The sequence below is a fragment of the Lemur catta genome, chromosome 2 (assembly GCF_020740605.2).
Source record: "Lemur catta isolate mLemCat1 chromosome 2, mLemCat1.pri, whole genome shotgun sequence".
Classification (NCBI taxonomy): Eukaryota; Metazoa; Chordata; class Mammalia; order Primates; family Lemuridae; genus Lemur; species Lemur catta.
This window is the reverse complement of record NC_059129.1, coordinates 86,529,049-86,555,528: the sequence shown is the minus strand read 5'-3', so window position 1 is coordinate 86,555,528 and position 26,480 is coordinate 86,529,049. Positions and strand designations below refer to the sequence as shown.

General features: G+C 41.9%; 1 long non-coding RNA gene across 1 annotated transcript in view; it reads left to right on the top strand.

Annotated features, from left to right (window-relative positions):
* The first annotated feature begins 800 nt into the window (after positions 1–800).
* The window catches only part of LOC123633075, a 181,040-nt gene continuing 155,360 nt past the window's right edge, over positions 801–26,480 (top strand). Inside the window, exon 1 of the long non-coding RNA XR_006733540.1 lies at positions 801–1,149. This is a non-coding gene — a long non-coding RNA (uncharacterized LOC123633075). The remainder of the gene's footprint in view (positions 1,150–26,480) is intronic.

Genomic DNA, 26,480 nt, shown 5'->3' with positions numbered 1-26,480 from the left:
GAGTGAAAGGCAGGAGAAAGTGGCTGGAACGCAGCAGGCGCTGGCGCTGAAGCTGGAGAGGTTGTCTTTCAATTCACGCTTCGCAACTGATCGCTCTTTCCAACAGCCTGGCGTGGGGGCTCCGAGGCTCGCTCAGTGGGGCAGGCGGACGCCCTCCTGAAAAGGGGTCAAACGACAACATCGCTATTGGGTCGAGGGCTGCTCTTCCTCGCCCCATCCCTACCCAAGAGAGGGCCGGGTCAGTGTTGAGGGGGCCCGCGGAGCATCTTTTCCTGCCCCTTAAGGGAAACGCTAGAAGACCCAGGAATCCCAGGTCTCGCGGTCTGGCTCCCCTCCCTGGGGGTAGCGCCTTGGGCTCGCCCCCTCCCCACGTGCCACACCAGCTCTCACCACTACCCCCACCCCACGAGCTCCCTCGCCCCCGCCACCCTTGTCCTTCAAGGCCCAGAAGGCCAGGCTGAGCCGGGCAGTCAACCGGGCCGGCAGGAGGGGGCTCTGCGGGCCGCGCGGCCGCACAAAGCGGGGAGATCGGCGGCGGCGGCGGCGGCGTGAGGCGCGCCCCCTCCCGCGAGCCGGCGGAGCGCGCGTGCCCGCCCCCGCCCCGGCGCCCGGAGCGCCATTCGCGGAGCGGCTTACGCTAGTCGCCGGGCGTACGGCGCCCCAGCGGCCGGGGAGGTGCGCTGCCCGGCTCCCGTAAAGTTATTGTGAATGGGGAGCGGGTGACGTCAGCGCCGAATGTCAACAATGTAGCGATTGAGAGTGTGGGCGTTCCGGGGAGAGCTCGAGCCGCGCGGCGCGGAGCAAACAGCGCCGAGCCGCCGCCGCCTCAGCAGCAGCAGCGGCCGTGCACGCCCGGGCTGCGGTCGCAGCAGCGCTAACGTGAGCGCCCGCCGCCGCCCTCTCCGCCCCGCCTGCCCACTCCCGCCGCCGCCCCGCTCTCGCTTTCTCCCCGGTCTCCCCTCTCCCCTTCCCCTCCCCCTTCCCGGCACACTCGGGGGGCTGGGAAGGAGCTGCCATGTGATGCGCGTCCCCTCGGCGAGCTTTCGGTGACCCCCGAACCGCCCACCTCGCTGGCTGCCGGGAGGGGGCTGCGGGCTGGGAAGACGCGGGGAAGAGGAGGCGGAAAAGGACTCAAAGTTCTCCGACGAGGTGAGTCCCCCCCGCCCCGGGCCCCGGGCCCCAGCGCCGGGCAGGGTGTCGGGGCAAGTTTGCGGGGGGAGCAGGCGCGCGGGGCAGGCGGGGAGGCGTGGGGAAGCGGCGCGGGAAGGGAGCCGAGGCCGCCCGGCGCGCAATCGCCCTCCCAGCGCCCTGCCCGCTTTTATGGCATTTTCTAGGAACGGGAAGGGGGTGGGAACGGAGCCGGCGGACGCACCGCGGCGAATGTGCGCTCTCCCGCCTGGCTGTTTACGGCGGGCGAGGCGGCATTGTATTTTGCTCGCGTCGACGGGTGTTTTGGAACAGCAGGGGGAGGAGGAGCAGAGGGTAATAAGTCAGGCGTGGGGAGGACGGGCTGGCGGGAGGCGCGCGTCCGCGCGAGCCGGAGCAGCTGTCAGACCCACGGCCCTGCCCCCGGCCCGGCGAGCCCCGGGCGCCCCGGCCCCCAGCCCGCGATCTCCGCGCCGGGCCGGGCGGCCTCCTCTCTGCCCGCGGCGTTAGCGCCCGGGGCTGCTCCGCGAGGACCTTGGCCGCCAAGCCTTCGCGCTCAGCTGTCAGCTGCCGCCGGGTGGCCCGGACCACCGCGACCGACAGAGAATCAAAGGCTAAGTTCAGAGTCCCGGGAAGAGGCAAGCTGGGGGCCTCGCGGGGCAGACCGGGTGGAATCCCCACTAGCCAATGGTCGGGTTGTCGGAATGCGTCCCGCGGAGCTCAAACCTAGGGGCTCATACCTTTTGAGGGGGAAACCTTTCACCCTCCTCTCCCCAAGATCCTGCGTGAAGTCAAAGTGCACCACACACACACACACACACCCCCTACACTCCGGTCTCCTTCACCTAGGAGAAGAGTTTATCCGGGGGATACTTTTCTCCACCCCCCATGCTCAGGCGCTCCGTGGATCTCGCAGTTCTCCTTCCCTAGCCCTGTGGGTGCTCTGGAGCCGCGCGCCGCTGGAGAGGGCGGCGGGCGGCGCTCACGGGCTACCCCAGGTGCCGGCGAGAGGAGATCGAGCATCTCGGCGACCTCGGTCTGGCGGAGGATTTGTGGGAACTCGGACCGTGAGGGGAAGCAGGCAGGGGTGGGTGTATGTGTCTGAAGGGGCCGCGCACCCTGGGCTTCGGGGGTCGTGGGCGTACGGGGTATCCCCGGCACTGCCTTGCGTGTAGTCGAGTTTGGCAACTTGGGGGAAGTTCCGGCGCGGCCGCTGTCTGGCTGGTTTCGTCTGTGGCCCGAGAAGGCGCGCCTCACAGCCTGCTCGCCCGGTCACTGCTGTCGTCGTGACCCGTGGCCGCCGGGAAACCAGAGGGACCGGGGCGCCCCACCCCCGAGACGGAGCCGCAGACTCCCGGCGGGCCCGCGGGTGGCGAGACGCGGCGTTCCTCGGTTTTCACCTTCGCTGTCTAGTGCTGCAGTCTCTCACTCTCTGTGTAAATTTCATCTGTTGAGTGTATTTAACTAAAAAGGGTAATTACTTTAGATAAAAATCCTTTCCTGCCTAGTGGGAACCTTGGCGGAGATGATGCCTAATGAGATATTTTGCTTTTGTCTGTTTAGAGTAAAATTAGAGATGTTAACTCTGATAACGGTTTTCTCAGATCATTAAAATGTAACATGTAGGAAAGGCATGTCGAGCTGCGAAGGCTCTGGCTGACATGAAGGAAGCTGAGCTGAGCGTGAAAGGCTGCCACTCCTTTGGTGGAGAGGGCTATTTTGGTAAGGCAGCGGGCGTCTTGCTTAAAATGTGAGATCGCCCCACCCTGACTCTCCGGCAGCTCAAGAGTACACGGCATTTTTTCATTCTTGCAGGTAATAATAAACGTGAGTCAAAGTGACATCTTGTTAGAATTAGTCTTCAGTCTGTAAGAGAGATTGCTAAATTATAGTGTTGCGTTCAAACTGCTCCAGTGAAAGGTCTGTCAGCATTTCCATTATAAATTCAGTTTTTCAGGAGTTTATAATTTCACCACAAAACTTTGAGTGGCTGAAATGTTTTTTCCTTCTAGTGTTGTATTTTTTTTAAATGCATTGATTGCCCACTTCTATCTTATTTGCTCTTCCTGAAACTTGAATATCATTCAAATGGGGGGGGGTGTCCCAGAAATGGAATACACAACCATGAAATAAAGTACTTTTGTTAGAATTTATTTGTTCAGAGTAGTATTTTCATTTTGGATTTTGGAAAGTTTCAGATTTGCTATTTGGTATCATAAATGTGCTGAGTAAATTCTTCTAATGTCTGTCTATTCAGCAGGTGGATTGAAATGTCATTTGGTGGGGTATATGCCAGGATTATATGGAGAGACAGTCTCTTCATTTATGTGTATGCCTGAAATCATAGATAAATTATGAACATCCCTGTTACTTTTCAGTCCTTTGTATGTTGCATGGCGAGATCTGCTATAGAGAAGAAGGGGTGAGGCCCAAAGGGAGGGAGGGAATCGGGACCCCCTAATTCATTTTCAGTATTACCAGTGCCTGGGAGGAAGCCATTGATTCTCTTTCTATTGAATTATGCCCTTTGACTCAGTATCTTCAGGCAGTTCCCTTCTAGTCGCTCACCTCTGGCTGCTGTTTGAGGGGCTTAATTATTTGCAAACTGCCTTGAAATTCCTGGATGAAAGGCACTGAATAAGTGCAAAGTATTGTTATTCAGATATGGAATTTAATGATCCATTACAGTTCATCAGGAAAATGCACTTTGCAGTGATGGTAGGAAACGTTTCCACCTGATAGAGGGTAATAATAACTGCTTAAAAGTAGATTCAGATTACAGATGAGATAATTAACTCTAGCCATGTGCTCTTCAATTTGTTGCAATTCATTTTGTGATCAAAGTGAGTTGCAGAGAGCCAGATGGTCAGGTTCATGTTCAAATCTCTCCTAGGCCAGCTCTTCACTTCTGGGCCCACTGTCTGCATAGCCTACGGAACTAGTTGTTCATTAGCACTTGTGAGCTGTTCCTCAGAATTTGTAATCGAGGCTCCTGTGATGCCAACAAAAGGGCTCAGACCAATCTGTATTGTTGGGAGCAGTTTAATTTTAGTTGGATTAACTCTCACTTCGTGTCTCTGGTGTGGATCCAGCCTTAACAAGGAGAAAAGAGACCCTAATGGCTCTCTAGCTCTGCTGTGCCTGGATCCTCTACTCTAGTTTTTGAACCACAGATTTCAGGGGGTATGGCATCTGGCTTATTGTAAATGCAGGCTTGATTGTTGAATGAGTGAGAGAATACTTAGATAAATAAATACTTTCCTGTTTGTCCAGGGGGTGAGTGGCAGGACCAGCTTCATGGGCATAAGTCCTGTGCAATTGCTTAGGGTCCCCTCCGTCTCCCCCACTCAGAAACATGTCACACTTGGCTTAATGTTCTGTTGTCTTTTTGAAATCCTTAATAATTCTTGAACAAGGGGCCCTTTATTTTCATTGTTCACTGCACCCCACAAATTAAATATCTCGTCCTGGTGAGGAGGGATGGTGTAGCATGCTGTGGCAGGCAACCACTGCTCTATCTTAGCTCATCCTTGTAAACTGTCGCCAGGCAGGAATTGGTGGGAATACGGGCTTTGTGTTGCCACATCGTCTCATTTTTCCACGGGAAGCTGGATATTTGATTTTTTTTGTGTGGAATCCCCTAATTTTTAAATATTGGGTCAAAATTTTTAAAAAGTTTTGGATGAGAACGTATGTTACAGCTGGCCTGCAGACTGACTGTCTCCCATCCCTGAATGGACTAAAATGCCTTCTTGTTTAATATTTCTGTATTTATCTATTTTTTAAAGGCTTGGCATGTAATAGATGATTTGTGAGTGTATATCAAATGAATGGTTCCCACTATCTGGAAAATTGAAAAATGCAAGAAAAACAAAACTCAGAATCAAATCAACACCAAGTCTCACTCAGGGATTGATAACTTCCTTTTTAACAGAGCATTCAACATGTAAGGCCAAATAATTAATGCCATGGGTACAATGTGATTCTTTGCAGGTAAATAATCCATTGCTTTTGAACCACCTGCCCTCTATTTAGTTGTTACTGACCAGATGGGGTAACTTGGCTGTTTAATGCCTGAGGACCTCCATAGGAGTTTGAAATTTGAGAACACTCACTAAAACAATAACTTTGATTTACTGAATGCTCACCGTGTGCCAGACTCAGTGCCAACTACTTCACCTATACGTACTTCATTGGCTCCTCAAAGCAACCCTTAGAAGTAGGTGTTGTGCCCATTTTATAGAATTGGAAGTTTCCGATCTTATGTTGGAACAAACGTGGTCTGAATGCAATGTGTGTTTTCTTGGCTATCTAAAGGTTATTTCCTCATCCTGTATACACAGTCCAGCCCTGAGTCAATGACTGGGCATGGTGTAGGTGTAGGACCATAGCATACAGAGAACATGGTCCCTACCCTCACATACACAGGAGCAGAGAACAATACAAAATGTAACATGTTTGTCAAAAGCTGCAATTCAAACAGATGCTATGTGTCTGCCTCCTTTCCCTATCTGGGTGTTGAAGAAGCTTCAGTGACACATGACCCCATCAGAAGCCCTTATAGTTCAGAAGTTAGGGCTGGTTGCAAAAATTGTAATTTCTTTGGTAAAGAAAATAAGTTTTGGCAGAGCAGTCACATTAGGGAAAGCGGCACCCAAGGCCTTGGGAATGAGGGAAAATAGCTTCTGTATTGTTAATGACAATATATCACCTTTGCTGTCCTATCCTTAAATTTTATGTAAATATTTACAAATTGTTCAAGTCCAAACTGAAACCTGCTGTGAACTAAACATTTTGTAAACTCAGTAAGATTGCCCAAAATATGACTCACCTTTGACATTTTTTTGGTCTGGGATGACATTTAATAAAAAGGTAGTTCTTTCTTTGTCAAGGTTTTCCTTTTACTTTTTTTCTCTTTGATTTTTTTGTGTTTTGTTAATTTCAAATGCCAGTCTCCATGAAACTGTAACTTAATCTTGCTATCAGCGTGCTGTGTGGCTGTTCGGCTTCCTTCAAGCTGGAAGTATCCCCAGAATCTGACCACCATGTCCTTTACAAGGGCCTTTTCATTTCTAAAGAATATGTAAATCGAACCTCATCCTACCTGTGACACTACTTCAAAATTCAGGCAGGAATTTTGCCTTTGTTTTTCCTTGAGCTATTTTTTTCCCAAAATAATAAATCTCCCCAATCTGAAAGCATTTCACGTACTCGTTCATTCTAGTCATTGGAATTACAGCCAAAATGCCTCTCTCAGTCTTCCCCAGTGACTTCATAATCACCGTTTCTCCAGCATATTCCCTGGTTGACTTCTCTTTTGTTCCTTAGTCTCATAATGAATTGCCCTTTGGTTCTGAGATGTGTCATTTTCCTCCCTGACCTTTTTGTTCTTTTCCTGAAGGCTGTAGGACACGCTGCTGCTGTTGTGATGAGAGCCGGCGCTTGGTTGCTAGCTCCCTCCCGTCTATGTGTCGGCTTCCATCAAGCTTTCATCGTCCCTGTTCCCAAGCATTTAAATCCTCCACTGTCCAGTACCCCCTCCCTCATACCTCGTTACTCTTCAGTTTTGCCTGAGCCTGTAGATCAGTGGACAAAGTCCCAGTTAGTTTCAGAAGAAAGCTTTTGGAGTTTCCAAGTCCTCTATAACTCTAGTCTTGAGCCATCTTCTTTTCTCTGTCCCGTGTCATTTTCTGCAGATGCTTCAGGAGTTTCCTCAGGACTTTTCATGAGTCTCTACAAAAAATAAGAAAAAAATTAGCTGGGTGTGGTGGTGCGCACCTGTAGTCCTAGCTACTCCAGAGGCTGAGGCAGGAGGATTGCTTGAGGCCAGGAGTTTGAGGCTGCAGTAAGCCATGATTGTGTTATTGCAGTCCAGCCTGTGCAACAGAGCTAGTCCCTGTCTCTCAAATTAAAAAAAAAAAAAAAAAAAGGGAAGGCTTAGCTCTTCATTTTGGAGTCTGAACTTGGGAGAGCCCAGCATGGTGATTCCCATTCCACAAATAGGAAAACAAAGTGAATGCTCAGCAATTTTCTTTAGTTTCCTAGTATCCATAGCTTTTTGGCAATTTGTATTTTCTTTCCATTCTATATTCTTCTAAGCAACAGAAGCTTGTAAATGCTACTAAGTGGGCCAAGTGTCCAGAAATGCCATTCTTTAGAGACAGATGCCTCATTCATTCATTAAACAAACAAATACTGTGTATCTTTTAATGTGGCAGGCATAGTGTTAGGTGACCATGGTGCTAGTGGGAAGCACACCCAGTCCTGGACCCTGCCTTCATGAAGCACAGCATCTAGTAGTAAGGATGGCATTAATCAGTGAGTAACATATAACTCACTGCGCCTGAGGGGAATGTATTCCATGCACTAGAGGGTCTAATTAGGGGATTTGACCTGGCCGGGAAGTTGGGAAAGCCCTCCCCGAGAAACTGTGGAGTGAGCTTCAATCAGTGCTAGTCTGAAACTTGAGGCTTGCTTTTTCCTCCAGCTTCCTAATCCTATTAATTTACCACTGTCTTTGGCCCTTTGGAGTATTGCATAAACCGTGATATAACCTCTGGGGCCATTTTGGCAAATAATGGTTCCTGTATACAGAGTCCAGAATTGATTTATTTACCTGTGTCTTTAGAACCTGATAAAAACAGAAATTGTTAACCGCCAAGGGTACTGTTCATTTCCACACTTGGAAAAAATACAAGTTAACATTCTTATTTTGAACATATTTAGGGTCGTTTTGACAATATTTGAATCATCAGAAGCTACATGTCTATTCCCTCCCAGTCAGCTGATGTGGGCAGGACTTAGGCAAGGATCTTTAGTGAAAATGGGAGTCTAACTTCTGTCTGAGGTCTCTGCCTACCTTAGAGCAGGGGAGTTTCCATCCCCTGCAGAACAAGCATGATTATTTGGACCACTCTTAGAAGCACAGTTTAGGAGTGTTGACTGTATCTATTTAAGACAAATGATACCGTAACCCCTCTATTTTTTTTTCTTTGATGATAGCTAGCCTGTACTGAATGCTTCCTATGTGTGCTGCTCTTATTAACTTATTTAATCCTCACAACAGCTTAGAGCTAGGTGTGAGCACTAGAAGCTAAAGCACAGGTGTCACCTAGTTAATGAGTGATGGACCTGGAATGGGACAGGAGCTGTCTGATGCTGGAGCCTGTTCCCTTAACCACCATGCTAGGCCTTCCCTTTTCTTTTTGTTTTCATTTGAAGTTGAAATCCTCTGTAGCAGTTCTCAGAAGTAGAAATATAGGGCACCTCACTCTGAAATATTGGATATTTTTCAGACATTTCTCTGAAAGATAAAATTGAAAAATAATTTCTCAGTGAACTTAAGTGAGTATATCTCCTGTCTTTCACACAACTCACTTTCATTGCATTCCTCCGATTTGAAAGTAAAAATGATGACATGTAAAGGCAAAAGAACTAGACATGGGACATGGACCCCATGGCTCTGTCCCCAAGTTTTCCCTGTAGTTTACACTCCTACCTTCTTGTTAAGTGAAGAATTTATTTTTTGTTCTTTTTTGGTGGGATAAGAAAAGGTGGAAAAAACTATTCCTTTAATAGGTAGAATATTCTACTGAGGAGGAAAAATTTCATTCACAACCAATTCCATTAGAGCCCCTAATTAGAAATATTAGCTATCAGTAACAGATAAAAGTAGATAACCTTTATTCTCATTCTAATCAATTTCAGGAAGAGATTATTTTGCCAGATTAGCATGTTGCAACTCTCAAACAGAGATTTGAATGGTTTTAAAGGACTCAGGCAGTTGGTTTGGCAGTGACCTCCAATTACCTTGGGTTGCAGGGTCACTGTTTAGAATGCTGACTCAGTTCTGCCTGGGCTGGACACCTAATGTGTCGTCTTTAGTCAAGAGGCATTATTCTTGGGAGCTGCTGGAACATTAAGTGTAATTTGGGAAATGATCAAGTGTATGAATGTACAGTACTGTGCTTATTTTTCAGCATTTGGTTCAAATTTTGGAGATGGCTAAATGGGGAGATGCTTAGTGTGTCAGTGTTGGAGGTTTTAAGTGATTAAAAAAATCAAGCAGATGAGTGCATAAAGATTTCTATGCAAACAATGATGAGCTTAAATTAAAGCTGCTGATTTAGTGTGAGAATTACTTGCATTGATTTGTAGAATATCTGTATGGGTTCAAGATTCCATATTATGCAAATGAATAAGCCCTGAAGAGTCAAACTGAAAAAAAAATGAAATTAACTGTGAAAGATATTATTACCCATTCAGCAAGAGGAAAATGTAGACATACTTAGAGTTAACCCTTCCTTTTCATACATCTCTTTGAAAAGATAAGTGTAGGGATGATGGTCCTTGTCTTGATTCTAAAGAAGCTAGACAGGCTTTGCTTTCAGGTCTTCCATCATCTTTCTGTCCTTCTTTGCTGCCTTCTGCTACCCAGTCCCCTTAAATGGTCCCTGTCCTTCCCTTCCAAAACCAATCTCAGAAAAGGACTTTATGAATACAATTTTACTAGAATATAAATAACTTGAGCACACCTCGTGCGTTACTTTTCTGAGACATCAGCATGTTAACAGGAGACAAAGCCAAAGTAAAACCCTAAAGATGAGAATAGTAGAATTTCATGCACTGGTTAAATGGTGATGGGAGTAAATTTTTGAATGAAGAGAGGACTCTTTATAAATAAACTCAACACTGGACAGAGAATATAGACAAGCAGATTACAGGATATAAACCACAGTAATATTAAAAAAATTTATAGGGAGATGATTTTTAATAATACATTTGTCAGTGAGCATCACCTTTTTCTTGCCATAACATTAGATTTGATCACATAAACCTATGTAGCAAGATGGTGTGTTATTTGACATTTAAACAAAGCTTCAGAGGAAAGTCATTTGGTCTATGATTAGGGATTTTTGTCAGTAGCAGTGAACCTGAAATTCTTTCTTATCCTTGAATGTTGAATTTTAGCAGGAGGAAAAAAAAAAGCAGTGGATCCAACCTCATCTACCTCCCCACACCACAGTTTCATTGATAAAAATTGAGTTGATAAATTTATTTCAAAACTGGTATGTCCCATACTGTTTGCATGGTGGTGACATCTGGATGTTAAGAGAGGTTGATTGGATAATGAAACTATGCTTATTTTAGATGGAGTTGTTGCCAGGTAAATACCTGGCTGTAAAGAGTCTGAACTGCCTTCCGTACCGCCCCTCCCCCACCACAGACTCCCCCAGCAACCATGCTATGTTGAGTTGATGGCACCATCTAGTGCCAGTCTGTGGAACAGTCCTACTGGGCTCCTCTCTCTGTGCCTCATTCTCTTGCTATGGGGAGGAGTCCTCTTTGTCTGGGAGTGCATTGTCTAGTAGGAGACCTCTCTCCAGTTCCTACTTTTCTTCTGCCTTTGTAGTTTAGTTATACCTCCGTGTCTTACTTTCTCCCCGACTTCATTTTTTCTGTCCCCCTCTTTCTAATACACCCTCTTTGTAACTCTTTCTCCTCCTTTTTGTCTCTTTCAACTCTTGATCTTTTTTTTGTTTTTTTTTGGAGCAAAAAAAGAAATCAGTACTCACAACTGATAAGTATAAAGATATTTCTAATGATACTTTATGCCAAAGTAAGAGGATGCCAGGCATTTTAAGTGTAAATAACCATTTGAACCATATCACAGAACCAGAGTGACACTAAAGAGGAAGTCCAGAAGTCTCACTGAGAAGACTGCATCCCCTCATCTTCTAATTAGGCATTTCCCCAAACACAGTCAATCAAGAGTGTTTTCTTTTAATTGGTTTTGGAACTATCGTTATGGTATCATTTTCTACTTTTTAAATTGTAAATTTAACCTCTCGTATTTTAAATTCGAGACTTTTCATGGACTATCCTGGAACGCTAGCTCATTGCTATGGCACTGTTTCTGTGGGAAAATGTGTTCTAAGTTCCAGACAACCAGTTTTCCTGTGGATTTTTGGATCCTGTTTGAAATGAAAGAGCAGGGATTAAAGACATGGAGGACAAAGCCTGACGTGTGATTACTCCATAACGTTTTGTGGGATCTGAATTACTGTACTGGTTTAAGTCACCCACATTAAACAATAAATTTTAAATTTTCACTTATGTTAAGCATCTTGATATTGTGGGTTTGAAAGTAAGTCCCCTCTGAAAAACAGGAACTGTGCTTGTCTGTTACCAGTTCTTGTGGTCGATATGGCAACTATTTTGATTTTTCAGAAGGGAGGAAAAGCAGTTAAATCTAGTTAAAATTAAAGCCAGTTAAAATTAACTGGCTCATGAGATTTGAGTGCAGCTGTTCCACACATCGCCACACTGAGAGTTGTTTGTTTATTATCGCTATTAATTATTATTAGTTGTTACATCTTTTTGAGCAGTGGCATAGATTATTTATATTTTTAGTCTAACCTTGGAAAATAGGAACTTCAAGGGTAGAGAGGTTCCCGTTTGCTAATTTGCATGTACCCTGTTCTTGTTTTTGTTGGGTAGGTGTGTGCACCTTATGTATGTGAGAGTAATTTAGCATGTCAGCACTTTCCTACCGGCAGCGCTTGCTGACTCATGCAGCTGTTGCCGCGCTCAGCTGGCCGCACTGTAAACTGCCCACGGTACCAGCGCCACCCTGGTAGAGCACCCGGGCTGGGGCCGGTTAGCTGCCGGGAGACTATTTTCAGATGTGTGGTCACTGCGGAGCTGAGTGCCCTTCTGCCAGCAGCCAGACACAGGCTTCTGGTTGCAGGGTAGAGCACTGGGCACATTTCTACCTTTTTAGGGACTGCATAAAGAAGCACAGCATTTCTGGAAATGCCTCAGAAAAACTGATTTTCACTCCACTTTATTTTTTGGTAATCTTTAAGGGGTGAGGGGAAAAGGGCTGATAATAAGGGAATGAGAATACGCTGTTATTTCCTACTTAAAACCAGAAGGGATGTTCATAAACCTTTAACTTGGGCTTTTTTGGTGTAACTGAAACCTGACCCACTTCTCCCTCCGTGTGAAGCAATGTGCCCTGCATAGGGAAGCAGAGGAGAGGGTGCAAGCCACAGCCCGACATTGTTTTTCGTGGCTCAGGTCCCTGAGTGATGACAGCTTTTGTTTATATTGGTTGCATGTTATTGAGGTAAAAACAAAACAAAACAAAACAAAAACAAAACAGGAAAATTTGACCAGGGTCATTTGAAAACTAGTATGTATTTTCAGAGGTGGTTTCACTGTTTGTTTTCAGAGTTCAGTTTTGCTTATTTTCATCGGAAAATGTGAAATGTTGCTTTTTTGAGGTTTCTAAATAAACTTCCTTTTGTAGATAACAAGTTGATCAAATCATCCTAAACTATCTTGAGAAGGATGATTAAAGTAAGATCAGCTGGGGAAAGGAACGCATTGCACACCCTTGAGTTTGCCTCCTTTTTTAAAAGCTTCAATAAGCATTCTGAGGCAGTTTTGACCAGTAATAAAGAAAAGCCACAGTGACTGTGTGTAACATGATGTTGATGGAAGTTCTTGGTTTCCGCCGATACGAATGACTCATCAGTATCAATAGAATTGTGACTTCTAATAATAACACAGTGCAAGACCTTCAAAACATGTGGTTTTTAGCCCTTGTTCTTAGTGAAAGGTTGGAAAATATTAGGTTAAGCTTTTTTCTTTTCCTTATCTCTTGATTTCACCCGAGTATAGAGTTGTTTTTTGTAGGAGTGATGATCACTCTATTGTTTTTCATCTTACTGTTTTTAGTTTCATTATGATCAAAGAGCCAAACTCAGATCATTTCATCATTTAGAAATCTGTGCACTAAGCATCTCCCGTCAGGACTGTGTTTTGAGGGAAATGTGGCTGAAAGGCAAATCCTGCCTGAATGCAGAAAGGAAAATACTGGTTCAGACTACAGTCCACTGAGCTGCTTGCCTCCTACACAGCGTCTATTGTGGAGGGCTGTGGTATTGCTGAGTAGCCCTATTACCATGTGAGTCATTGTCAAGGATTCCAAGAGGAAGGTTAACAGAAAATGTCTGAGGAAACAGCAAAGTGGAGAAGGAGCAGCTGTCACAGGAAGAAGTGCACTGCCTCCTTCTGATGGCTGAGGGGCTGTCCAGGGCAGTCCTGAATGTCACAGGGAGTTCAGGTGTATGTTCATATTTTTGCAGCCTATTTACATGTGTCTATATAGGGGGGCAGTCATGGTTTTTTGTTTGTTTACTTTTGGTTTGTTTTGCTTGCAGTTCGGCCAGACTATCAGAGATCACTATCCCAGCCCTGTACCACAGTGGTCTTATCCAAGAGCCTTTCCTTTTTGTGTTCTGTAGTTAAAGCAGCTTAATTTCTAGACTATAAGACCAACATGTGTATTTACATTTATATGTTTTTTTTTCTTCCTAAACACTTCACCTTTAGCAATGCTTCCATCATTATTTGTCAATATCATTTGTCATTTATTTCTTACCTGCAAGAACCACAGGCCTTTGTGCTTTGCTTGCTACTTTAGCCTTGATCTGGGAAATAAACCCTTTAAAGGGAAGCACACAATTAGAATTTTATTAGATGAAATTTTGTATCAGTCAGTGTTGCCTCTTTCATACTTTGTTTTTATTTTTTATTTTTGAGATGGAGTTTCACTCTGTTGCCCTGGCTAGAGTGCAGTGGTATCATCATAGCTCACTGCAGCCTCAAACTCCTGGGCTCAGGTTATTTTCTTCAGCCTCCCAAGTAGTGGGGACTACAGGCGTGCACCACCATGCGTGGTATTTTTTTTTTTTTTTGTATTTTTAGTAGAGGCAGGGTCTCACTCTTGCTCAGGCTGGTCTCGAACTCCTGGCCTCAAGCAATCCTCCCATCTCTGCCTCCCAGAGTGCTAGAATTACAGGCTTGAACCACCACGCCTGGTTGGATTTTTTTTGGTCTTTCATTATCTTCTTAGAATTTTGGATTTTTTAATATCCATACCTTCCTGTTATTCTTTTTCCTTTTGTTCATTGAGGTATTCCTAGTGCCTTGAAAAGTGTTTGGCACTAAGGGGGTGCACAGTAAACATTTGTTGAATGAATGACTGAACGGACTCATTGACCCTTCTGCTTTAGAAATCATCCATGGCTTCTCACTGCCCATAGAAAACACACAGCACAGCATTTAAAGTTCCTAATCTGTTCCCACCCTACTATCCCAGATATATATTTCATCAGTATTTTTTTCATGCTGAACTTTAGTTAAATGTCTCTTGAACCAATTTATGTCTTTATTTTATACAGTTTCCTTATGTATGAGTTACATATATTGATTCTGAACCTCTTTTAATTTTTTCTAAAATTACTTCTTGAATAAATCAATAATTAATTTATTGAGGGCTTGGTCTTTGCAGAGAACTCTTTAAGGCACAGAGCACTGTGCAAAATACCATACCAGTATAAATTATGGTCCCTTTCTGTAGAGAAGTTATTGTTTTAAATTGGGAGATGACATATACACATGAAACATTTTAAGTACAACATACAATGTGTGGTCAAGGCCCAGAAGGGATAGTAGAGATAAGTGTGATAGGAATTGGAAAAAAGAGAGTAAGCAAGGATTGGAGGACTGGGAAGCTTTAAAAGGAGGAATTAGAACTGTGTGTGTCTTCAAGATATTGTGGGGTTTGCTAAGATAGTTCTATTATCCCTAGTTGATACTCTTCATGATTTTATAAGTGTCAGGTTAATCAGATTTACTCTTCCATAGTGATCATCATCAGAATAATGTCCTTTTCTTGACCATTCTCAAATTAGATATCCTTAAGGTGTAGTGAGTGGAGAGATACGAAGGATTCTATGTGCAATCTGTAAAACCCTTATAGTATAAAAAGTTAAAAATGCATGAGGAATTTTTCACTTGCTTGAAAAAAAAGTGAATAAAACTTCTGCTCACTAAATGACAACGTGAAGAATAAGAAAACAAGCCCAAAGTGGTAGACAGTATTTGTGGCACATATATGGTACTGGTCCAGAATATGTAAAGAACACACATGAATCACTAAGAAAAAGCCAGATAATCTAATAGAAAAAGGATACTGTACATTCATATACTTAAATGTGCACTTCACAAAAGAAGAAACCCAAATATATTAAGGATACTCAGCCTCATTAATAATAAAACACATGCAAATTAAAATCATAATAACATACCATTACACCCTCTCTAGATTGACAGGAATTTAAAAATCTGACAATATCATGTTTTGGTGATGATGCAGATGAACAGGAATTCTTGTATATAGCTGGTCAGAGTATAACTTGGTACAGTTACATTGGAAAACAGTTTGTTATTACCTAACCAAATTGAACTTGCAGGTAACTTACAACTCAGCCGTGTTACTCCTAGGTATATATCCAAGAAAACCTTACTCATGGGCTTCAAGAAACACAGAAAAAAATATTCAAAGAACCATTGTTTACAAGAGCAAAAACTGGGAACAACCCAAATACACATCAAGGTTAGATTGAATCAAAACATTTTGCTATATGGGATTTATGCACTGTGATACTATTTGGCAGTAAAAAATGAGCTAATACAACCACATAGATGAGGGTGTGGAGAGACAACATGGCTTGGTGGTTAAGACCAAGGATTGTGCCTGGGTTCAAATTTTGGTTCTGCCACTTATTCTGTGACCTTGAGCAAATTTCTTAACCTTTGTGTACCTCAGTTTCCTTATCTATACATCAGGGGGAAAGGATAGTGTCTACCTGATAGGGTTGTTGGGAGTATTAAATGAGTTAATATTTGTGACATGCTTAGGAGAATGATCGGCATGTAATAACTTCTATGTAAATAGAAATAATATGTATCAAAGTGAGTGAATCTTACAAACATAATGTCAAATGAAAGAAGCAAAACAGAAGAATATATACAGTATGATTCTATTCAAGTAAAGTTCAAAAACATGCAAAACTAAATATATTGTTTAGGGATACATACATAAATGGGAAAACTATAAAGAAAACTAAGGGAATGATTGACACAAAATCAGTATAATGGTTACCTCCAGAGGTGATGGAGTGGAATATGATGGGAGGGGCTCACTGGGATGTTCTGAGGTCCTGGAAATGTTTTATTTCCCAACCTGGGTAGTGGTCTCAATGCTGTTCTTTTTTATAATTAATTTTAAAAAATGTGTATGCTTTTTATATATGTGTGACCTGTTAGATAATAAAATTTTTAAAGGATTTGTGTGAGTTGTTATAGCAGCAAGATGACATTAAACAGGAATAATTGTCACTTCCTACATTTGGGTTAAAAAAAATAAATTGGTTAGGTGCAGAATTTGGAGCATGCTTGGTCCTAGTTCCTCTGCAACATTGTGAGCCACCAGAGTAGCGTGGTTCTTACAGAAGGTAACACCTCCATAAGGCCACATTAAGAAAAAGCTGTCCCATTTAGATCGGGGAATGGAATGGCTTCACTCAGCTGTTCTCAGGTCTGGCTGTCCCATGTGTGGAATACTGTGCCTGGTCCCAAGGGATTTATTTTAAGGAAGATGTTGACCACAAAGGGATTACCTTCTGTGATAAAGATATTTAGGGGTCCGGAAACCAGTTCTAAGGGTGGATGAAGGAAGTAGGGACATTCAACACACAGGAGATATCAGGAGAGGAATGAATGTCTTCCATCACTAGAAGAGGAAGCAGACTTTCTCTGTTGCTCAGCAAGTCAGCTCCCTGTACTGTCTACTCTTGGAGGCAGGTTTCAGCTCCTGGTCACTGGAGATGCCCAAGCAGAGGGGTGGAACCTCCCTTAAGCTTAACTGGAAACTCACTACCCAGCGTGAGAGCTGGACCCGCAGCATCAGCATGACCTGGGGCTTGTTAGAAATGCAGTCCCAGCCCTCCCCACACTTCCCAAGTCAGAATCTCCAGTTTATCAGGGTCTCCCTGGGGACTCACACATGCATTAAAATTTGAGAGGCACTGGCCTAAATATTTCTAAGATTCCTCACAATTCTTAAGATTTAATGATTTTATTTAATAATAAACTGCATACTCAATTGAAAATTACCAGTTCGTATAGTAACACCAATTTAAAGCACCTAGGTATGTTATATGTACACAAAGCCAAACAAGTATTTGTTGTTGAATTAGTTTTAATGGATTTGTCCATTTCTCCCCTTAAGTAAAAGTTAGATTGTTTATGTATTAAATATTTGCATAGCTATAAGAATCAAGATATAACACAACATTGTTACATTTTCTTCTTTTTAATACATAAGACAGATTCTCACTTTAAAATTCTCTGTTAATGTCTTCAAATTTTTTCTTCTATAGTCATTAAAAATTCCAAAGTAGATTAGGGTTCCGAATACCTGTTAGAATACTCAAAAGAGACATTTAAATAATAAAAACATCTCATATAACATTGGTTTTATATTTAGCATATTTTTTCTTCTTGTCCATATTCCGTGTTTTGACCTTATAGGAACATTTGAAGTATTAGTATTTTATAATGATTCTCTACAGTATCTCTTATCTTTTAGAGTCTAGATCTGAGATCAGGCAAGTAAAATAGTTTCACCTTTTTCCCCTCAAATGACTATGACTAACTTAAGCTGATCTCTTTTTTTCCTTAAATATTTTGTTAATTATCCTTTTAACTGATCAAGTTCAAGTGGAATTCATGATTCATTTCATCTTTTCCTCTTTACATAATTAGTCATTTGTTCTTTTGATGTCCATAGCAAGACTAATACTTAAGGTGATAGTCATAAAATTCCAAAATAAAAACTTCTTAAATGACTTAAAATCAGATATAAAATCTGCTTTACTGTATGGTAAAAATGAATGGAGAAAATTTCTCATGAATAGAAGATGTTCTTTAAGACTATATAACCATGAGTTATTTGGTTTAAGCACATATTTCCATATTTCCAGATCTCGGTTTCTTTTGGCATAAAGGACAAAGAAATTGTACTTTGACAGTTGACTTAGATAATTTTTGGCGTGCATATGTCATCTAGATGAGATAATATATGACAAAAGGCTTTATAAAATGGTAAAATACTATAGACATTTTAATAACATTTGTATACTATAATTATGTTTTAATTTGAGGTTAGCAAGGCTTCCTCTCCTTTTATAGGACTGACTTGTTAAAAATCTAATATCTACCTTACTGAGATTCTTCAAATTTTGATTTCTTAACCTATAAATGATTGTGAACAAATGTCACCACACTGTACCATATTAGTAACTGGTTATGAGGTAGAAGGCTACATTTTTTATACCACATTTCTTGTTTGCTTGCTTCAGTCATTCATTGATTCATTTACCATGAATATATACTGAGCACTTCCTGGCTGCAAAGCTATAGGCTAGGTGCTCTGGGAAGGACATAAAATGAATACCACATTCCTAGTGTCCAAAGAGTTTATAGCTTTATGGATATGTATGTAGGTGATTTTAGTCCTGGTAACAGAATTTTATGAATTGATACATCTTACAATTTATAATTTTATTTTTAGAAATCATAGCACCTTCCCAAATTTTAGATTATTAAATCACCATTTTAAATATTAGGTAGGTATTATGAGATTGAGGTTGAACTTAATAGCTGTTAGAAATGCAGTCGCTTGAAGTACATTCAGTTATTAAGAGCAAGATTTAGGAAGATTGCTGCATATCTTTATAGGGTTTGTTGAGTCTTAGATTTTTTTCAGAATGGTTTAAATTCACATATTCTAGTCTGGACTCTAACCTGCACCATCCAGTATGGGAGCCACATGTGGCGTTTGAGCACCTGAAATACGGCTAGCCCAAATTGGATATGCTGTGGAATACACACCAGATTTCAGAGATTTAATAAGAAAAAAAAGGACACAATATTTTAAAAATAATTTTTATTATATTGATTACAAGTTGAAATGATCACATTTTGCATATGTAAGGGTAAGTAAAAAATATTAAGATTAGTTTGGCCTCTTTTTATTTAATGTGGCTACTAGAAGTATAAAATTACACATGTGACTCACCTTATATTTCGATTTCAAAGTGCTAGTCTGGACTTTAAAGTCTGGAATGATTGAGAGCTCTCAGAGAAAAGAAGATCAGAATTTAACAGAGAGTTTTAGAGATGAGATATCACTGACAGAATCCACTTACTTGAAGAAATCCCAGTCTGCACCTTTGCCCTACTTTTAGAGATACCTGTTTTCCTGAACCCACAAAAAAGAGCATCAGGTAGCAAGCATTTAATATCTACAGTGTACAGGACATGGAGGGGGATTAAGATAAACATCACACAGGGCCCTGCCTTAGGAAAAAAACACAGCTTACTGGGGAGACAAGATACAAGCATGTGACTTGTCACATCATGCTTTGAGAGATAAATAGCTGTTCAATGCTGTGATCCAGGACTGTTGCAAACAGGTGGTAGAGGCACTAAGTGAAAAAGTACTTCAAAAGGAGCAGAGGTCACCATGGCCTGGCAGGGTGTCCCACAGGTGGCACTGATGAGTGGATAGGGCAGGGAGAAAGGGGCATGGCCGGGAGGAAGTGGAGTAGAGCGGGAACACGGAGGAAAGCATGGGAAAACACAAAACAGTTGAGAGCTCAGCGAGAAGAGAAGATTTGGGAGTGTAAGGTGTAAGTAACATCATTCTATAGTTCACTTAGTATCGAGCTTTACTCTTTGACATCATCTCCTATTATGCATCATGGTGTTCTTCCGAAAGTTCTGTTAATAAGACTTTACCAAAGTCTCGAACTATAGGTTTGGGCAGGACTCTTTAACTTTGGGTGGAATAAAAGCTGTATACCTTTGATTGTTAGGAATTTCTTTAAATAGCAAAGCTGGTAATACTGTATTACCAGTCACGTTTATACTAACATTTGTGTAGAACCTTACAACTTTAAAGAATTCTTGGATAAGTACAGTATCATTTAGTGTTTCAGCCCATCGAGTTAAGCATTTATATATCCTTCTTGCTTAAAATGCCTTCTGTATTATGTCATTTGATATTTGCTGTTGGCTCCATTTTATAGAAGTAGAAGCCAGAGAGGCTAAGATTGAATAATTAATGGTAAAATCCGGAATATGAATCCAGCTCTTAAGCTCCCTCCATTTTACTATGCTGAGCACTAATTTTCATGCCTGTAAATCTATTTCTTAAGAGAAGAATCTAATATCATTGAACTTTGTAGTTGAATGATAATATACATAGTGAAAAGTATGCACATCATCATACTGATGATTTTTCTCAAAGTGAACACACTGACTTAACCAGCTCGCAGATTAAGACACAGAACGTCATCAGTACCCCAGAAACCCCTCGTGCCCCCATCTAGTAACTGCCCCACCCACGGTAACTACTACTCTGACTTTTAAAGCATAGGTTTGCTTTGCTGCTTTTGAACTTTATATAAATGGATATATATATAGTATGTAGTATTTTGTGTCTGACTTCTTTCATTCAACAATATGTGTGTGAAATTCATTCATATTGTTGTGTATGGTGATTAATTTCTGACTCTCCATGCTATATCATATTCCATTGTGTGACTCTAATACTATTTATTAATTTTTATAGTTACCACTTTGGGGCCATCATGAATAGCACTGCTATTGAACATTCTAGAACAGATCTTTGGGTGAACACATATACGTATTTGTATTGGGCATATATGTAGAAGTGAAATTATGAAAGCAGCATAATTTTTAAATTGTGTCATAGACGGGGGTGAAATTTGACTTTGTGATAAATTCTTGAAGCAAACTGTTGATACCTCAAATACTGTATTAAAATAAATATTAAGGCAGCCATTATAAAAGAGTCCAAGGTAGTAGAATTTTATTGCCCCAACACATTTTTGAAAGGGGAGAGGAAGAGGAAATTAACCTTGAAAGGGTTAAATATTGAAATACTGAATTTGTATCGCTTAGGTTTTTCTTACTGTTATACTTTTTTCCTCCAAGAGAAGTTCTAGCAGATGATAGTGGAAAATTAAGATGAGAATGATACCAGCGTAGCCATTATGCCAGGGTGTAATAAGGGATGAATAACTGGGGGGGGGGGTGTTTACTGGGGAATGAGAAAATGGGGACGGGGTAAATGGTAGGAAATTACATTCCAAAATCTAAAATGAAAGTACAAGTCTCAAAATTTTACTGGAATTTCCTCTGTTCCCTCACCCCCTTGCTTAGGGTAATCTGCAGGCAGCACAATTTGCATTCTTGTAAAGAAGAATGTAAAGAAACTTGTTTTGAGAAAAACTTTTAAGGCAGGCATTTATCCAGGGCATCCTATCTGAAGGAAAGAAATGTAATTTTAGGATTTGCCACCCAGAAGACTTCAGTGTCTACCTTTGAAGCTTGCTTATTAACATTAATGATGATCATTTAAAGATGTGTATTTTATATTTAGACTTAAAAGAGTTGTTGATCTTAAGCAGACTGGGTAGAGGAAGAAATCCTCTGCTTTCTCTGTGCTCTGACTCAGGATGGCCCTGGAAATGGGAAATGGGAATATGTGGATAAATACTCTCATAGTTTCTTTGGCCTCAATGAACAAAGAACATTGTTGCTATTAGTGGTAAATTAAAATTATTTTAGAGTAGGGAATATGACATTAATTTAGCACATGGCTTTTAAAGACTAAACATTTTGCACATGTTTTGCTGTGGTGGGCATTTATAGAAAGCCCGTCCTTGTTATGATGTTAGTAAAGTATGACTACTCCAGCCTCCAAATACTAGGTGTATTTTGGATTATAGAAATATGTTTAAAAGTCTCATTTTTGTTTAATGCTCATTGCTGATTTCTTTAGGAGTATAAATTGTGGTCAGAATTTGAGCTTATTTCATTTTTCTTCTTATTTTCCAAATTAAATATAAAACGAGAGCATCCCAGGTGGGGGAGGAGGGGGAAACCAAATTATTTTCAAGTCCTATTTGAAGAGCAGGTGTGTTCTCTCAGGATTTACAGTGCAGGTGCCTTTTAATTTAACTGCTTAAAATGGTGATAAAATTCTCAAGTAGAACAAAGTTTCAAAAATGACTTGTAAACAGTTGTTCTTAATTTTTTTCCTGTTTTCTCTCCACTTGACTTTTGTGACTTATGTGCATTCCTGAAGGAGCCCCCTCAAAGAACACTACTCTAACTGTGTGAATTGCATTCATTTAATAAGACCCAGCCTTTTCATTTGTAGGACAATGTGGGGTCAAGGGGCCATGGTTCTTTTCTTTGTCTAGCTTTGTTCTAAGGCAGGGAGCAGTCCTCCCTGCTTTTAGTCCGGGTGACATATTTCCATTTGTCATTGAACACTAGGGGGAGGAGAGCTACGGCCCCCAAGGTACCCCCACTTGGCCCCTACCCTCTGCTATCGGATTTGCTGCTTCAGCCTTCTAAGTGCCCCAAGTATTGGATGCCAAGATCGTGTACTTGTGCGGCCAGTTATCAGGGTTGTGTGGGTGTGTTTGGAGGGGTCTCCCCTTAGCTTAGCATCAGGTCTCGGTGACAGAATTTAAATAACACAGGTTACTCATCAGAAGTTAAACATTTTTCCCTTTTCACATTGATGCTGCTGATATAATTTTATACGTTGGCTGATTATGTGTGCGCACTTTGTGGCTGCCGAGATGCAGGTGGAAAGTGTGTGGGGGTTGTCTGCTTCCTCTGAGGCTGCTACAGGTGGTCAGGTGGGGGCGGCCGTGATAAAGGTACAGCACCCACTTCCGTCAGCTTGTCTTGTGAGTCCTGTAACCCACTGCCTGAACCCGCGTCGCATTCAACCGGATTCTTTTGGTGGCACTTTATCTTTTGCTGCTTCTGACTTGCCTGTTGAAGGTTTATGACTAAGGTTGTGGTTAAAAATTCCCTTTTTAGGTATGAAAAATCTTTCAAATTACTTTGTGTTGCCATTTTTTTTTTCATTTTTTCTTCTTTTGTGTGGACTTTCTGGACTTTTTAAAAATGAATCTTAAAAAAATTTTAATATCATATAAAAATTAGATAAAGGTTAGGTGGATAATACATTCCTTCATTACAGCAAGAATAAAATCAGTGTATGTTCTTGGCAGACTGAGTATGTTAAAATGCATTCTATGATGGAAACACTGCCAGTTATTTAGAATAAATATGGAAAAGCCCATTGGAGAACATCGTTATAGAATCATCAGACTTGGAAAGGTGTTCATTTATTCAGCCTGCTAGTCACCTGTGTGTCTATTTAATTTCTGCATGGTACCGTCCTTGGAGCTGAGAGAAATGTGAGCTGCCCTTGAGGGATTTACAGTCTCACTGGAATGGAACCAATGTTTATGATAGGGGCTTTACATGTTCTTATTCAGTCTTTGAGGAAACCTTGTAAATAAGATAATATTATTAACTGTTTTTCAGAGAAAGAAGCTGAGGTTCAGAGACATTAAGAATCCACTTAGGGGCACCCATAGTAAGGAGCAAAGCCCACCACTCTCTCCAGTATGCAGGCTGCATTCCACACTTGGTAAATTACAGAACTTGATTTGAGGCCATCCAAAAAGTCTCCTAGAAGTTCAGGGGCAGGAGAGCTGGGGTGGAGCTGGAGTCATCAGAGAAGACCCACAAGACCCGTTACTGTTTAACACTTCACAGAGTGCTCACTGTGCTAGGCACTAGTCAAGTTCTTTACATCTTTTAACTGTCCTTGTCTTCATAGCAACCCTCTGAAGGAGGTGTACTTACCAACTCCCTTTTAGGGATGAGGAGACCAAGCACACAGCAATTATGCAGTGGTGCTGTGAGTGAGAGCACGGCTGTCAGGCTCGGAGCCTAAGTTCTTACTACCCTGCTGTCTGACCCCTCACTACTGGGCGACGCAGGTTGCTTGGTAGAGTGGTGGTGAGGGTTCTTGAATTGCCAGGGACAGTGATGGGAAGATCCAAGTGGCAGCAGCATGCTGGCCAATTTGAAAGAGGAAACATTAGGAAAGAAGAGGAGAAGCAGTTATTCTGAGCTAAACAGGGTCTAGTCAGTGCAGGTGGGTAGTGAGAGACAGAGTTGAGATACAAAGAATCTGTAGGCCTTGAGGAATGATTGGAATTGAAGATGACGAAGAGGGAGTGAGCAAAAGTGGCTCTCAGATTTGGAGCCTGGTTGGCTGGGAGGATAATTCTGCTATTGTAGAAATCAATGAGGTCAACAGAGAAGCCCTTTTGTCCAGGGCAGTGGTGTTGCAGCAAGAAGTGAAGGCTCTTGGATGGGTTGAATATGCGGTGGAGGTACCGAGTGCAAGAGAAATGGTTCACTGGAGAGGTGAGAATAAGGGAGAGGAATTCCAGGAAAGGAACAGCAATGATCTGGGGACTCTCTGCAAGGAGAGAATTGATGCTCTGAGAATAGATGATTTCAGAGAAAGAGAGAGAGAGAGAGAAAGAAAGAGAGAGACCCCAACCCAGGGCTTTGGGGAGTGCCCTTGGTCACGAAGGGGAAGGAGAAAGAGCCGAGTACCGTAAAAGAAACAGGAGAAGCAGCTAACCAGGGGAGGGGGGAGAATTAAAAGAGAAAAAATCAAAAAGCTACTGAACAGTGTCACATACTGCAGAGAGGTCAAGGAGAACAAGAGTGAAAAGGGGACAGAAGATTTGACAAAGAGGTCCAAGTGCAGTGATGTGCACCTGTAGTCCCAGCTACTGAGGAGCCTGAGGTGGGAGGATCACGTGAGCCCAAGAGTTCAAGTCTAGCCTGGGCCACATGGAAAGACCCTGTCTTTAAAAGAAAAAAAAAAAAAGTTTGGCAAACGGGAAGGCCATTATACCCTGCAAAGTAAGACTAGGAGGAATGGGGAGGTGAAATCCAACTGGACTAAGGACTATCCATGGCAAGTACCTGGACCTTTTGTAAGCACTAAATTTGCAGGTAGTTCAATGCCAGGCAGAGAAGGAGCTTAGTAAATATTAATAGTACTTGGTTGCCTGATACTGCATTTTTTAATACTGATCTGAGAGCTAACATACTTTGTCTTTCAGTGCATTTCATTCACATAGCTCCCAGTTTCTGACTGTGGAGGTGTTTAATTTATCACCACCTACTGAAGACATCGTTTTGGGCCAAATTGGTGAGGCTTTGAAACAGAGCAGGTGAGGCCAAAGGCCATCAGATGGTCTTTGTTTTATAAGCTCACACAGCTGCCCACTGTGTGTGTCCCACCCCCCTAGGGCCGTCGGCTTATTGTATATGTATTTCTAAGCCTCTGTGAATACACTGATTGTTACAGGAAATCCAAACAGTGTGATAGCACTGCCACACACCAGGCTGCTTTTTGTGTTAGGGCTCCTCTGTCGTGTAAAGTCCAACTGATATGAAAATAGCCTGAATTTTCTCTGACTTCTCAGAAATCCTCAAAATACCAAAATGTGTCACAAATCTTTTGATGCCTGGTTACCCTTTGGTGAGAATCCAGGATTTCCTTATTTTGGTGTCACAGCTGTGAATTGTAAAGCATTTCATCCACCGCACTGGCAGTCACAGTTGGTTTTATTTTAGCTGCCAGATTTGGAAATGCACCTCACTTTAGCATTAGTTTAAAAATTTTAGAGAAGGGAGAAAAGATTTGTATGTACAAATGATCATATTTTGTATTTTAGCTTTTGACTATAAGCTTATTTGGTTCTTTATTCTTCCAGCCAGTTTTTCTTAGTAACTATAACTTAGTGTATCAACTTTTAGAAAACATGTCTCCATCTATTAATACAAAACTCAGAAGAGCAGGAAAACATAAGCTCCTCCCCTCCACCCACCCCCCCAGCATAGACTACTAGTAGGTGACACTTTAAAATAGAGTCAGCTCAGAAAAGTCAGACCCCTGCCCCACCTACCCCACCCAGTCCCTGTCTGTGTTACTGCCGTCTTCTGTCGTCATTGGCATCTTCACTTGTGAGTATGAGAGGGAGGAAAAATGAAAGTCAAGTTAGTTTTGTTTCTTGTCTACAGTTTTGCCAAAAGTCAAAGTGTCTTTGGTGGAACTGTTGGTAGTTGGTTTTGGAGTTGTCTGGGGTTTCATTTATTCTCCAGTTCTCTTAGTCTTCACTTATAATCTAGAGTTCATTGTTGCTAGTGAGAACCAGCTTAACCATTTACTTAGAATGGTTAATAATCTGTTCTGTTTACCAGAAAGTTTTCTTCTAATCTATTTAGTATCTTTTTTGTAAGAGTTTGAATATATTAACATGTATGCTTAGTAGAATTTAATGTTTCATTATTAAAGTTCCTAAGTATCTCGTATTACTATGTTTTATCATTATGAACATCAACTCTCATTGTTTAGAATTGTTTCTCTAACTATGAAGGTGAAGAACCACTTTTGTTTTTAGTATGTCATATCCAATATGCCA